Below are 15,256 nucleotides of genomic sequence, written 5' to 3'. Positions count from 1 at the left end.
AAAGCAATTAGCTAAGAGATGAAAAGCTCTGGTGAGCCTTGGGGTCAGCCACCAGCAGGAGGCACTAAGTAGGTTCAGGGAGCAGTTGACAGCTACACACGGCTTCACCACTTCCTTCTGGAAGGAATCAACCGGCTGTGGCTGGATGAGGTCAGTCTTTAATCTCAAAGGAAGTCATTTCATGCTAGGAGAAAACAGGGTTAGTGATAGGAAGAGAAGAACCCTGACTGCCCCCTCAGGTCATGGCGTTTGACATTAGGACAGGGGTCCCCAACTTCTGGGCTATGGACCGCTATGTCCTTTCAGATCAGTGGTGGCATTAGATTAGAAATAAAGTGCACAATAAATGTAATTCTCCTGAATCATCTAGAAACCACCCGTACCCCACCCAGGTCTGTGGAAAAATTGTCTTCTGTGAAACTGGTCCCTGGTGCCAAAAATGTTGGGGACCACTGAATTAGAAGGAAATGCCCACACCAGACTTAGGAGACTAGCTTTGTCTCTTGGCTGAGTCTCACAACCACTTCTGGCTTTGTAACCAGTGTTGACCAAGGAAATACTTCTGAGCACATCTGAGATTTAGTCCTGATGCCAGTTGCAATTCTTGTGACTAGAAGGTGCTGAGGACTAAATATTGTTTTCAAGCCTGCACTTACAGGGCAAATCTCTGCCAGGCCTACTGGGTCCCAAGTACTAGTCACTTACTCTACCAATTTTCAACACTCCTCAGCCCAGTCCTAATTAATGTACGGGCAGGTTGTTGACAGTATTTATTAGTGGCATCCTGCATCCCTGCATGGGCTTCCCTGGTGGCTCAGCAGTAAAGAATCTGCTTGCACTGCTTGCTTCGGCAGCACATATACTAAAATTGGAATGATACAGAGAAAATTAGCATGGCCCCTGTGCAAGGATGACAAGAAAATTTGTGAAGAATTCCATCTTTTTTCAGGATGTGGAACACATGTACACCCATGGCTGATTCATGTCAATGTATGGCAAAAACCACTACAATATTATAAAGTAATTAGCCTCCAATTAAATAAGCAAATTTAAAAAAAAAAAAGAGAGAGAGAATCTGCATGCAATACAGGAGGCCACTTGTAACGCAAGAGACGCAGATCCGATCTCTAGGTTGTGAAGATCCCCTAAAGAAGGAAATGGCTGCCCACTCCAGTATTCTTGCCTGGAGAATCCCATGGACAGAGAAGCCTGGCAGGCTACAGTTCATGGGGTTGCAAAGCGTCAGACACGACAGAAACTAAACCACCACCACCACTATCACTCTGCAGTCTCGGGGTAAGGTCTACAGGGCCACTTTCCTCCATCTTCACAGAAAAAGCCACTTGCTCACTCAAAGGCAGACCCCAGTTCAGGGCCCCAGAGTCAACCATGACTGGATGCAATAGGGTGCTGAAGCTCCCACCCAACGTCCTTAGCAACCATTGGGATGAATGCCCTTTCCTGCCCTACCCTTGGATTTGAGTCTAACAAGTAGGCTCTGACTGGGGGCTTCCCTGATGGTCCAGTGGCTAAGACTTTGCAGGGGGCCTGGGTTCGATCCCTGATTAGGGAACTAGATCCCACATGCCATAACTAAGAGTTCAAATGCTGCAACTAAGAGTTCAAGTGCATACCACCACTAAAAATATCCCACACTCTGCATAGACAAATAAAATAAACATGGAGGCTCTAACCTTGTTGCCAGGGTTTGCAGATGCTACTACTCTGGAGATATTTTAAAAAGTGTTTTTAAAAAAAACAAAACCTATTGCCTTTAACTACCTTCTTTGGCTATCTTTCTTCCTTTTTCTTCCTTACTGGGTATCAGAAGACAAGGAGGAGCTTACTCATACTGTATATGCAGTGACTAAGATTTACTCATTCAGAGGAAGAAGAGCCTGTTTCTAGCTCCACCTCTGAAACTAGGAAGTTAGAACTTAGCACTCAATCCCTAGGAAAATTTTTCAAGCTTTCCTAAATGACCCTTCAATCAGTGACAAACCAAGACTAAATTATAAACTAGTTTTAAGCATATAGCTGTGTGAATGTATGGTCTTCAACTGGATGTGAAAGTATGAATGATCCTCATAAATCTAAAGTTGAGCAAAAGAAGCTGGATGCAAGAGTATAGACCAAACTATTCTCTTTATTTGAAGTCAGGACACTGACTACCTCTGCTAGGGAGTGGGGCTGAGGATGAAAAGAGAGCCAAGAGGGGAGTCGAAGAGCCAGCTTCAGGGGCATGTGTATAGGGCCCTGTGCTTTGAAAGACCCCACAGTTGACTTCAAGCTCTGCGGTCACCATCTTAAAGTTCTTAATAAAACTGGAACATTGCATCTTCATTTCTCTTTGGGCCCTGTAAATTATATAACTGCCTCTGGGTATTGGTGATGTTTTCTTTATTTTTTTATAATTTTATGTGTTTATTTTATTTTAGCTATTTTTGGCTGCACTGTGTCTTCATCGCTGCGTAAGAGTTTTCTCTCGGTGCGGCAAGCAGGGGCTACTCTCTGTGGTGGTGCACGGGCTTCTCCCTGCAGTGGCTTCTCTCGTTGCGGAGCGCAGGCTCTAGAGCCCAGCCTCAGTAGTTGTGGTGCACGAGCTTATTTGCTCCGTGTCATGTGGGATCTTCTTGGACCAAGGATTGAACCCTTGTTCCCTGCATTGCAAGGTGGATTCATGACCTTACACGCTTTTATTACTAAATAAGAAAAAATAAAATTTCATTAACAAAGCAGATGACATAGGAAATTAGAAGAGGAAAAAAGTCACAGCAAAGCAAAATTTAAAGAAAGCAAAAGGAAGAAATTAATAAAGATAAAAGCAAAATGAATTACTTCAATAGCAGAAAAGCAATTGATTGATAAATCTAAAATCTAGTTCTTTGAGGTTGCTGCTGCTGCTGCTAAGTCACTTTAGTCGTGTCCGACTCTGTACGACTCCATAGACGTCAGCCCACCAGGCTCCCCCGCCCTTGGGATTCTCCAGGCAAGAACACTGGAGTGGGCCGCCATTTCCTTCTCCAATGCAGGAAAGTGAAAACTGAAAGTGAAGTCGCTCAGTCGTGTCTCTTAGCGACCCCATGGACTGCAGCCCACCAGGCTCCTCCATCCATGGGATTCTCCAGGCAAGAGTACTGGAGTGGGGTACCATTGCCTTCTCCGAGGTTGGAGGAAAGCAAACAATAAAACTGATAAACCACTAGCTAACATGATGAAAAAAGACTAAATAGGGAATTCCCTGGTGGTCCAGTGGTTAGGACTCTGTGCTTTCACTGTCAAGGGCCCAGGTTCAATTCCTGGTTGGAGAGCTAAGATTCTACAAGCCTTGTGGCGCAGCCAAAAAAAAACATAACAAAACATAAATATACAAATTAGGAATGAGAAAGGGCTTATAAGCATGGGTAAGAGGAAATAATGAGAAATACAAGTGAAAACTTGGCCCTATTACAATTTAAAATCTGAAAGAAATGGATAATACTCAAGGAAATATAAATTACCAACAGGGACTCAGAGACGGTAGAAAATCTAAATACACAAATAACCATGGACAGAAGCTGTCAAAAGCTACACCTCAAAGAAAAAGTGCTGAACCCAGACACATTAATGAGCAACTTCTTTCAAATTTTCACAGAATCAACCATTCTTATACTATTAAAGCTGTTGGAAAGCAAAGAAAGAAGCAAACATTCCACTATTTTGTGAAGCCAAAATCTTATAGAGATTGTACGACAGAAAAACTATGGCTCAGTTCCATTTATAAAAATAGATGCAAAATGCCTAAATGAACATAATTTTGCAGTATACTTTGAAAGCAGCTTGACTATAGTTTATTTCAGGAAGGATAGAGTGGCATAATAGAAGGAAATCCATTAATTTAATTCACCACATACATAATTAAAAACAGAAAAAAAGACTAATTAAGAGAAATGCTAAAAAGGGGGTATAATGGAATATTCACTCCTCAAATATTCTGATGAAAGAAACTTCTCTAATATGGTAGATATAAATCAAGTCCACATGTACATATATACACACCTTATCACCCAATATTATTCAGTTCAGTTCAGTCACTCAGTCATGTCTGATTCTTTGTGATCCCATAGACTGCAGCACGCCAGGCCTCCCTGTCCATCACCAACTCCCAGAGTCCACCCAAACCCATGTCCATTGAGCCACTGAGGCCATCCACCCATCTCATCCTCTGTTGTCCCTTCTCCTTCTGCCCTCAATCTTTCCCAGCATCAGGGTCTTTTCAAATGAGTCAGTTCTTCGCATCAGGTAGCCAAAGTATTCAAGTTTCAGCTTCAACATCAGTCCTTCCAATGAACACCCAGGACTGATCTGCTTTAGGATGGACTGGTTGGATCTCCTTGCAGTCCAAGGGACTCTCAAGAGTCTTCTCCAACACCACAGTTCAAAAGCATCAATTCTTCGGCACTCAGCCTTCTTCACAGTCCAACTCTCACATCCATACATGACCACAGGAAAAACCATAGCCTTGACTAGACGGACCTTTGTGGACAAAGTAATGTATCTGCTTTTTAATATGCTGTCTAGGTTGGTCATAACTTTCCTTTCAAGGAGTAAGTGTCTTTTAATTTCATGGCTGCAGTTACCATCTGCAGTGATTTTTGGAGCCCAAAAAAATAAACTCAGCTACTGTTTCCACTGTTTCCCCATCTATTTGGCATGAAGTGATGGGACGAGATGCCATGATCTTAGTTTTCTGAATGTTGAGCTTTTTTAAAAAATTTTTATTTTATTTTTTAACTTTACAATATTGTATTGGTTTTGCCATATATCAACATGAATCCACCATCCTGAACCCTCCTCCCTCCTCCCTCCCCATACCATCCCTCTGGGTCATCCCAGTGCACCAGCCCCAAGCATCCAGTATCCGCATCGAACCTGGACTGGCGACTTGTTTCATATATGATATTATACATGTTTCAATACCATTCTCCCAAATCATCCCACCCTCTCCCTTTCCCACAGAGTCCAAAAGACTGTTCTATACATCAGTGTCTCTTTTGCTGTCTCGTATACAGGGTTATTGTTACCATCTTTCTAAATTCCATATATATGCGTTAGTATACTGTATTGGTGTTCTTCTTTCTGGCTTACTTCACTCTGTATAATAGGCTCCAGTTTCATCCACCTCATTAGAACTGATTCAAATGTATTCTGAATGTTGAGCTTTAAGCCAACTTTTTCACTCTCCTCTTTCACTTTCATCAAGAGGCTCTTTAGTTCTTCTTCACTTTCTGCCATAAGGGTGGTATCATCTGCATATCTGAGGTTATTGATATTTCTCCCGGCAATCTTGATTCCAGCTTGTGCTTCCTCCAGCCCAGCGTTTCTCATGATGTACTCTGCATATAAGTTAAATAAGTAGGGTGACAATATACAGCCTTGACATACTCCTTTTCCTATTTGGAACTAGTCTGTTATTCCATGTCCAGTTCCAACTGTTGCTTCTTGACCTGCATATAGGTTTCTCAAGAGGCAGGTCAGGTGGTCTGGTATTCCCATCTCTTTCAGAGAAAGAGAAAGCCTTCCTCAGCGATCAATGCAAAGAAATAGAGGAAAACAACAGAATGGGAAAGACTACAGAGCTCTTCAAGAAAATTAGAAATACCAAGGGAATATTTCATGCAAAGATGGGCTCAATAAAGGACAGAAATGGCATGGACCTAACAGAAGCAGAAGATAGTAAGAAGAGGTGGCAAGAATACACAGAACTGTACAAAAAAAATCTTCACGATCCAGATAATCACAATGGTGTGATCACTCACACTCACCTAGAGCCAGACATCCTGGAATGTGAAGTCAAGTGGGCCTTAGGAAGCATCACTACGAACAAAGCTAGTGGAGATGATGGAATTCCAGTTGAGCTATTTCAAATCCTGAAAGATGATGCTGTGAAAGTGTTGCACTCAATATGCCAGCAAATTTGGAAAACTCAGCAATGGCCACAGGACTGGAAAAGCATAGAACATAGTTTGAGTATTTATTTCATCCTTGCCATATTTCTCTGCTCTTGTTGTTTCTAACTACTGGTTGATAAACATACAGACAGACATACAGAGCCCTGGAAAGTTAGCACAGCTTAGTCGTGGTGGGTGGGAGTGGGGACAGGCATCAAACACAAGACTTGGCTGCTTCAGAAATCTTTGACGGCAAACCTGCTTTGTCCGCAAAACGGGTGATACAGTCAGAAGTGGCAGGAGCATGTGTGAGCTATCCTATGCCCCAAACTGAGTTTCTGGATCAGTTAAATTCTGAAGCTGGTTACTAGGGACAAAGTCTTTTATTCTGCACTTAGAAGTGAGCCTGTAATAAATCAAGAGCGATCCTGGAAGCCCCTTCCTTATCAGCACTCACCATGGACGACAGGCAGAACACAGAGCTGCTTGTCTGAGACCGGCCGGAAGACCAGTCCAAATGAAATAACCAGGCTGAGAGAACCAGAGCACACGCTCCTATTCCAAGAGCAAAGCCAGAGAAGGGAGAAAGGGACATGAGAAAATGGAAGGAGGGCTGGGGCATCAGTGACCAGAAAGAGTGGAGAGCTACAGGATGTCAGAAAAAGCAGGGTATGGTTCTCCAGGACCTCTGCCATATTCCACTTGCCCCATCCTGTTTTAGAGCAATGTTACAGCTTCTCTCTTGTCTCTCTCTTTAGTTGGTACCCAGGCATTTTGGAAGTGAGATTTTTTGATAAATTTGTATATTTCTCCGTATGGTTAATATATTTACTGTAGGCTAATTTTTTTTAATAGAATCATTATATAGTTTTGCAACCTTTTTAAAAATTATATCTTAGATATCTTTTCATTTGTGTATATAGCTCTATCTCATCATTTGGCAAACTGTGGTTACTTAATATTTAATGGACATTCAGGTGGCTTCCAATTTTTGGTATTATATGCCATACCTAGAACACAATTCTCCAGATGTCCATTTGGCTTATTCCCTCACTTAATTCAGACTCCTGCTCAAATGTCACTTCCTCGAAAGGCCTTCCTAGATCACCCTATTAAAATATCACCTCCCCCCAACCCTCTGGGGCTTCCCTGGTGACTCAGAGGGTAAAGAATCTACCTGCAATGCTGGAGACCTGGGTTCGGAGCCTGGCGAGCTACAGTCCATGGGGTTGCAAAAGAGTTGGACACAACTTAGCGACTAAACAACAAACATTCTTTTACATATTTTTGCAGACCTGTACCCATGGACAGAGGAGCCTGGTGGGCTGCCGTCTATGGGGTCGCACAGAGTCAGACATGACTGAAGCGACCTAGCAGCAGCAGCAGCAGCAGCAGTAGCAGCAGAAAGGTTTAGTAGCATTGCTGAGTCAAAGATGATCAATATTTAAATTGCAGAAGAAACAGTCAAAATGATCTTTTAAAATGGTACCAATTTATACCCACCCCCATAGTGGACAGGAATGCGTTTCTCCAAACCCTTAGCAACACACCATAGTATTAATCTTCGCAATTTTTCCTCTTGAATTTAGAATTTAAAATACATGTGGGTTTTATGGTATAACAAAAAGGCAGAGGTGCCAAGTATGACTGTCTTTGACACCCATGACCCCCACTGCGTCCTGCTACCCAAACCCTAGCAGCACACTGCCCATGGTGGGATCCTGTGACCCTGTCTTCAGCAAGTCTCCCAGTTAGTTCTCACCCTCACCTTACCCAATCCAGCTTGTTTGAAGGTTCTAGCGAAGGAGTGCAGCTATTCCAATACCCTTTCCGACGAGCTTGATCTTGCAGCTTGAGGAGGGACACACGTGAAGGGGTGATGCAGGAAGGGGACACTGGTCTAGCCAGCCAGATCAGCTGAGTCAACCCTGGTGATTAATGGGGTGATAGATGTCACAGCCAGATCGCCCTCACACGCGAAAGAGCGAGTCTTGAAGTCAGTAGTGACACAGTCTCAGTTATACCAGCTGTATGACTATGTGATATAGGCATTTAACCTAGTTGGGTTTCATTTTCTTTCATTTTTTTCATTTTCTTCATTTGTAAAAACATGAATTAAAATACCTCGGAGCATTCCTATAAAGATTAGATAAATATGGAAAGCATCTGGCTTAGTGCCTGCCATATACAGCCAGCACTATAGCCTTCCCAGCTCCCTCCAAAGCACCCCAGCTTTTTTGTGGCCCTTAGGATATTTCTCATACCCTGACTCGTATAAAGGTAAGGGCAGTAGGCAGGATATGGATCATGCTTGAACAAGTCACACACCCAATAGAAGATGCCAGGTAGAGTTGATTTCTGCATTCAGGAACTAATTCACCCTCATGGGTATTTTTTTTCCATGTACATATTTATGCCCACCAATCAGCTGATCGTACCTAGTAGTACTGGGTACTCTCCACCCAGTTAGCTCCTGGATGAGCTCATCTCTCAATCCAGTCTGAGCTGGATTTTTACAGAACTTTAAAACTGACTCACCACTGAATCATTAAAACATAGCAATACCCAAACACACCCCTGTTGCCACACAAAAGACCAGCAAGGGGTGTCTGCCTCATCTCCTTTCCCTCTCCTACTGAGACAGGGCCCCTTGTTTCACTGGAGAGGTGTCATCACATCTTTTGTGCTGCAGTAATCTGAACAAAGCTGGTTCAGCCAATCACAGTGTGGCCGCAGAGACTGGCAGTCCTGTAGTCCTCCAGATCATTTCCTGTGTGTGTCACTAACCCAGGAGGAGAGGCAATCAATCAATTACCCGACTGTGTATTTAGCACTGCTGTTCTGTTGGTCACTCGCTCATGACTCCTCCTGTTTATAAATAGATTCCTGTGACGTGACCTTTTCAGTTACTGAAACTCATTAAGAATTTAGAGAAAAGCAGCTCTTTGCAAGTATTAACAATACTGGAGAAAATGGGACTACTTAGTTCCATTCCTCTAAAAAGGAATTTTGAAATAGCAAATAGGAAGCATGATGTTTTGGCTGCCTCACAGAGCTATAATTTTAAATGTTGGTTGAGAACTCCTCTCTTATCTAGGAATGCTATGTCCAGTGGCCAGTACTGTCTCGGGAAAAGTCTTAAAGTTAGCATTATTGCCACAGGCCTTACTGAGTGCAGTGGACTATCAAGCCTTTGAAGGCCAGAGGGGCCATGTAAAGGCTTGGATGACTTCGAGTAGGCCTGAAGGCTTCTCTCACTAACACAACTGGTTATAGCAGAGGTTTTGTGTATGTACACACACAGTGGTTTTTTTCCCTTTTTGTTTTGGCCGTGCTGCAAGGCATGTGGGATTTTAGTTCCCTGGTCAAGGATTGTGCCTCCTGTAGTGGAAGCTGGGAGTCTTAACCACTGGACCACCAGGGAATTCCCCAGATACAACTTTTAAGTACCCTAGCACAGTCTTTCAGTGTTGAAATCCCCAAAGATAAACTGATTGAGAATTTTAGATCCTCAAACTTTTTGTACATAATCTATATAATTGATACAATTGTATGTAATGGAATCTGCTGTTGATCTTACATAAATGTTAGAAGGATAAATGGAAAGAGTATGTTGGTAATCCTTAAAGATTAATTAGGCATGAAAATAAAGTACGTTCATTCCATTAAAATACAAGCTTTCAACTGGTCACTCTTTCCTAGCTATACTTTTCAAGTTCTTATCAATACTATCTCTGTTCTGATTTGATCATCCTCACTGGCTATACACAGACTTAACTGTTTATTCACATTGCGTGTTTAGTCGCTCAGTCATGTCTGACTCTTTCTGACCCCATGGACTGTAGCCTGGCAGGTTTCTCTGTCCATGGGGATTGGGTTGCACCAGGGGACCTTCCCAACCCAGGGATCGAACCCAGGTCGCCCACATTGCACGTGGATTCGTTACCCTCTGAGCCACCAGGGAAGTCCTAAGTTTCACGTTAGGCAAACTTGTTTTGAGGACACCAGGAATCACAGGCTGCATTTACTGATTAAAGCCATTAACAAGTATGATTATTCTCAAATAACACTGCTGTAAGTAAGGACTTTCCTGGCAGCCCAGTAGTTAAGACCTTGCCTTCCAAGGCAGGGGTCACAGATTCAGTCCCCAGCTGGGGAGCTAAGATCCCACATACCTCATGGCCAAAACGTCAAACATAAAAACAGAAGCAATATTGTAACAAAGCCAATAAAGAGAATAAAAAATGGTCCACATAAAAAAAAAAATCTCTAAAAAAAAATTGCTATACTTAAAAGTACACACAAGATTTATTGAACACTATATGTAAGGCACAATGCTAGTCTCCCATTTAATCTATTGAACAACTAAGGGGGAACTGGATTTGATTATTCTGTATCAGAGTGAGCTGATGAACACGCGGTGAAGTGGTCAAACAATGTCATCCATCAGAGGGTATTAAGGCAAGCGACAAAGTACAGAAATCTAAACTACACCTGAGAAGTAAAATGCAAGCAGTGGTAGGGTTACCACATTCCAGCCTGAGAACTGGATTCTGGAGCCAAATGGCAGTTGGTAACAGTTAAGAGCTGGGCTGAAGTGAGGTGAGCTTTGCTGAGAGAACCAGTGGAAGGGGATCGGTAAAGACACCAGGAAGATGAAGAAAAACAGTTGAATTTTTCAAGCATATTATTTGGCTTTTAAGTGAAAAACAGATTTGACCAACATGACTTAAAAAAAAATTAGATATCTATTAGAGTAGGCTTATCTTTACAAAAAGTTATTTCTCCAGAATAAAAAGCATAAGCTAGAAAGGATTCAGCTGTGGGTAAAAGCAGGCTAGTCTTGAGAAACATTCCTAGAAGCCTTACATCACTGTGAAAAATTAGTTCCTAGTTCTCAAGGACCTTTCATTCAAAAGTTCATGGCTTATGTTTACGAGAATACGCACATATATTTATGTGCTGTATAAAAAGTATTTGAGAAGGTGATTTAGGACTCTCAATTATAAATTTTCAGGGCAGAAGACTTATTTTGCTGCTAGGACAAGTGAATGGGCCAACAGCAGAATGAAAGTCTTTACTTGGTAAATCATCATTGTTAAAGGAGAGAAACAGGTTAAGTTTGTTCTCCCAGAGCATGATTTTTACTCAGTTATTACAACATTACCACAAAAGCTGCCTAGTAACATTAGTTAAAAACAACACAGGGTAGGGAAAGAGCAGGAAATTTGAATTAGATATGCCCCGGGGCAGGTGGGCGTAACCCCTTCTCTCAGTACAGTGAGTGCTGTACTCTGAAGAGCGTGAAATTTAAAAAATCGGAACAATGGTTTAGAATTTCAGTTAGGATATTGCTGCAGTTAAACCCATAACGTTGTGCCATGTTCTCAGCCGCAGGAGGCAGGGCCTGGATTTCTTACTCATTTGGGCACTTTTGTTGATTAAAGAACACTACATTTTAATTATTCCGGAAACATTTATTAAGCACCTTCTTTGGAGCCAAGGCACACTGCTGTTTTCTGCAGCTCTAAAGATAAATAAAACTTGATCTCAGCCCTGGTTGGGAGAGAAGCCAAACAAGTAAACAAAGGGTGTTACATAGTCCACGCAGGGTGTGGTGAAAAGTCTGGAGCAGGGAATATCTATTTTACATGGAAGTGGAGAAAGTCAAAGGATTCTTGCCCTGAGTATCACTTTTAATGATACTTAAAAAAATTTTTTTTTCGTCTTTCCCCCAGTCATTCTATACATCTGGTGGGAATTTACCTCTCCTATTCTGTGTGAGGACCTGGGTGTGAACCAAGAAATCTTCCCTTCCCATTGGGAATCCACACCCTTTTTGCCCCCGCTGATTTTAAGAATATCCCAGTTTAGGGAAGCAGAGAGGTGGCAAGGTTAAGAGTTGACGAACAAAGAGTATTAGAAGAGTTTTCACCTCCAGGAAGGGGACTTCGGCAGAGGGTTGCAAGGTTAAGTGGGAGACTTCTGTATCATTTGAACTAATAATATTGAGAGATAAAATAAACCAATAAATATGTAAGTAAGGGTCCTATTATCACTCAGAAGATACTGAGCACCTAAGCCGTATCATTTACTTTGCTGACAAACGTCCACATAGTCAAAGCTATTGTTTTTCCAGTAGTCATGTATGGATGTGAGAGTTGGACCGTAAAGAAAGCTGAGCACCAAAGAATCGATGTTTTTGAACTATGTCATTGGAGGAGACTTTTGAGTCCCTTGGGCTGCAAGGAGATCCAACCATCCATCCTAAAGGAAATCAGTCATGAATATTCATTGGAAGGACTGATGCTGAAGCTGAAGCTCCAATTTGGCTACCTGACGGGAAGAACTGACTCATTGGAAAAGACCCTGATGCTGGGAAAAATTGAAGACAGGAGGAGATGGGGATGACAGAGGAGGAGATGGGGATGACAGAGGATGAGATGATCAGATGGCATCACCAACTCGACGGACGTGAGTTTGAGCAAGCTCTGGGAGTTGGTGATGGACAGGGAAGCCTGGCATGCTGCAGTCCATGGGGTCGCAAAGAGTTGGACACGACTGAGTGACTGAACTGAACTGAAGCCATATCAGAATACTGCAATAAACAAAAGGAAAGGTCCTTATACTCAAGGACCTCATTTTCTAGAACGGAATAGTAGTTAACAATCAACACACTCTGAGATAGATAAAAGCCTGTCAAGGAAATGAAGCAGGATGTTGTGAAAGAGTGAAGGGGGTGGGAGGCAGCTTGATTTTGCATACATAGAAACAGCAGATATAGAATTCTTTATATAGGAGAAGCGTGGGGCAAAAAATTAGGGGGCAGGGGTGTTTAGGAAGCACACTGCTTTACATACAACTCATGTTACAGATCAACAAAGAGTAGAAGTTTTACAGAGTTATTTTTATTTATACTTCACATGAAATTTATAAAATGTCAACTATCCATATCAAAGAATTTATATTTCTCACTAGGAGGGAAGAGGTGTTGGAGTGCTGAATCACTTCAGGCATGTCCAACTCTTTGCGACCCCATGGACTGTAGCCCACCAGGCTCCTTTGTCCGTGGAATTCTCCAGGCAAGAATACTGGAGTGGGTTGCCATTGGGGAGGGTGCTAAAAACCACTCCTTGGCTTTTCAGAGAATGGCACTCCTTGAAACATACAAAATAGTAGAGTTCCTGTCTTCTGAGCTTAAAATTAAGTTTGGATTAACACACACAAAAAAGAAATATCAGTTAGCAAATATTTGGAGAAAATGACTGTTTACTCTTCACTGCATCTTCAGTTATGTAATCTCAGGGAATTTCCCATGTGATAAATACTAAGATGTGTTTCCATTACTAAAAATCCAGCTTAAATTTTAACTTTTGAAAAGTGTTAGAACAGCATATATGGTCAAGTGTTAATATTCATGAAGTGCCACAAGCCCATGAAAACTGTCCAGTGATATGAATCAAAACAACAAAATTAGATCAACAAACATTAAGTACCCAGAGAGTCCCTTGGACTGCAAGGAGATCCAACCAGTCCATTCTGAAGATCAGCCCTGGGATTTCTTTGTAAGGAATGATGCTAAAGCTGAAACTCCAGTACTTTGGCCACCTCATGTGAAGAGTTGACTCATTGGAAAAGACTCTGATGCTGGGAGGGATTGGGGGCAGGAGGAGAAGAGGACGACAGAGGATGAGATGGCTGGATGGCATCACTGACTCGATAGACGTGAGTCTGAGCAAACACCGGGAGTTGGTGATGGACAGGGAGGCCTGGCGTGCTGCGATTCACGGGGTCGCAAAGAGTCGGACACGACTGAGCGACTGATCTGATCCGATCTGATCTGATCTGATGTCCAGAATTCTCAGAGTGTACTGTAATCCACTGCCAGTGAGAACATAATTTTTTTTTTCTGGAGAGCAATTGGGCAGTTTATATACTTTGACACAGTAATTCCTACTTCTTTGAATGTATCCTAAAGAATAAAAAACAAAACGGAGAAAACAACACGAGAAGGAAGAAGATTCATTAGGGTGTTAGAACTGAAAAAATTGTCAGAAACTTCTGTTTTCGACAATAACAGAGGGATAAATCACAATTTGACAGGAGTACTAGGGAAATTTTTTCTCAAGTTGCTTTGAAGTTTGCAGCAAGCTAAGCCGATCTGTTTTGCCAACACTTGCCCACGTGCTGGCAAACAAATATAAACACCGTGGCCGCGTGGTGGGCACTTGGTTTTGTGCTTAGGGCCGAGTGTGGAGCTGCATTATTTACGGTGAACGAGTTGGGGGGTGGGGTGGGGGGGAACGGAGATGGCAAAGACCACGATCTGGGGGCGTTCTGCATACACCCCGGCCCATAACAGCCTCTCTGGAGGGAAACAGAGGCTCAGAGACAGCCCTTCAGCCAGGGACCTCGCCTGAGAACTCGAGTCTCCTCCTTCTGACTGTCAGTCAGTTCAGTCGCTCAGTCGTGTCCATCTCCTCCGACTTGGTGTCAGCCTAACCCATTTGCACACACTTCGGTCCAGAGGCCGGAGTTACCATTCCCGGCTTAGACCACGACTCGGGAACCTAATCTCCCCTTAGCCACGCCCATGCGCCCCAGGGGCCGGAACCAAAGGGATGCGGGACGTTAAGGTCAGTCTCCCTCGGGAGCAACCCAGGGCCACATCGGCCTCCTGCTCGCCCCGACCCGCAGGGACTCGGAGGCGCTCTCCAGCCGCCAGTCCAGCTCCACCTCCGAGAAGTCGGAAGGGCCCCGAGGCTGTAGTGTGCGGGTTGGCGCTCGGCTCGGCTGAGATCAGCCCTCAACCACCGCCCCTCCCAGAGGGCCGCCTAGGGTCTCCTGCCCGGCCCAGTCCGGGAGGCGCCAGACCCAGCTCCCAGGCATCCCGCTCGCTCATAGGCCCGAGGCGCCGCGCCCGCCCTGGCCAGGCCCGGCGCCGAGAAGGAGGGGCGGAGCCAGCGAGTTCGCGCCAAAATCGCGTAGCCGATCCCTCCCCAGCGGACTACGTCGCGCCCTCCATTTTTTTCAAACCCTAGGCTGGGTGGAGATTGGCGGACTGGGCACTCACGTGGTTAACGGTCGCGGGAAGCCGCGGAACCCGAACCTGCGGCTGGACCTGCGGAGACCCCAGACTCGGCGCCCGGGCCGCCCCGCCTCTGCCGGACAGCCCGCGCAGCCGCCTGCCCCGCCGGCCGCCGCCCAGAGCGTTCCGGAGCCGGCGTTCGCCGCCGCCGCCGCCGCGCAGGCCCGCCGCCGCCGCGGCCACCGGGCGCGCCTAGTCGCACGTGGCGGACCCGCCCCCTGGGCCGGCCGAGCCCTGG

The 15,256-nt window shown here is 44.2% G+C and overlaps 1 long non-coding RNA gene and 1 other non-coding gene across 4 annotated transcripts; one reads left to right on the top strand and one right to left on the bottom strand.

The window, feature by feature from the left end:
- Positions 1–838: 838 nt before the first annotated feature.
- On the top strand, positions 839–945 carry LOC147357758 (U6 spliceosomal RNA). Its single transcript, XR_015142531.1, has one exon. It is a non-coding gene; the product is annotated as a U6 spliceosomal RNA (small nuclear RNA).
- A 1,181-nt stretch (positions 946–2,126) lies between these two features.
- Positions 2,127–15,168, bottom strand: LOC147357757 (uncharacterized). Of its 3 annotated transcripts, none has more exons than XR_015142082.1 (4): positions 15,004–15,165; positions 7,704–7,858; positions 5,805–5,983; positions 2,127–2,702 (listed from the first exon to the last, which is right to left on the bottom strand). It is a non-coding gene; the product is annotated as an uncharacterized LOC147357757 (long non-coding RNA). The 3 variants fall into 3 exon arrangements; XR_015142084.1 differs by having other exon boundaries at positions 7,699–7,858; positions 15,004–15,152; XR_015142083.1 differs by lacking the exon at positions 5,805–5,983 and having other exon boundaries at positions 15,004–15,168.
- Between the last annotated feature and the right edge of the window lie 88 nt (positions 15,169–15,256).

The sequence above is a fragment of the Bos grunniens genome, chromosome 15 (assembly GCF_055505025.1).
Source record: "Bos grunniens cultivar Pamir isolate PY7600 chromosome 15, Bosgru_T2T1.0, whole genome shotgun sequence".
Lineage (NCBI taxonomy): Eukaryota > Metazoa > Chordata > Mammalia > Artiodactyla > Bovidae > Bos > Bos grunniens.
Note: the sequence above shows the minus strand (reverse complement) of the source record. Positions and strands in the feature narration are given on the sequence as shown.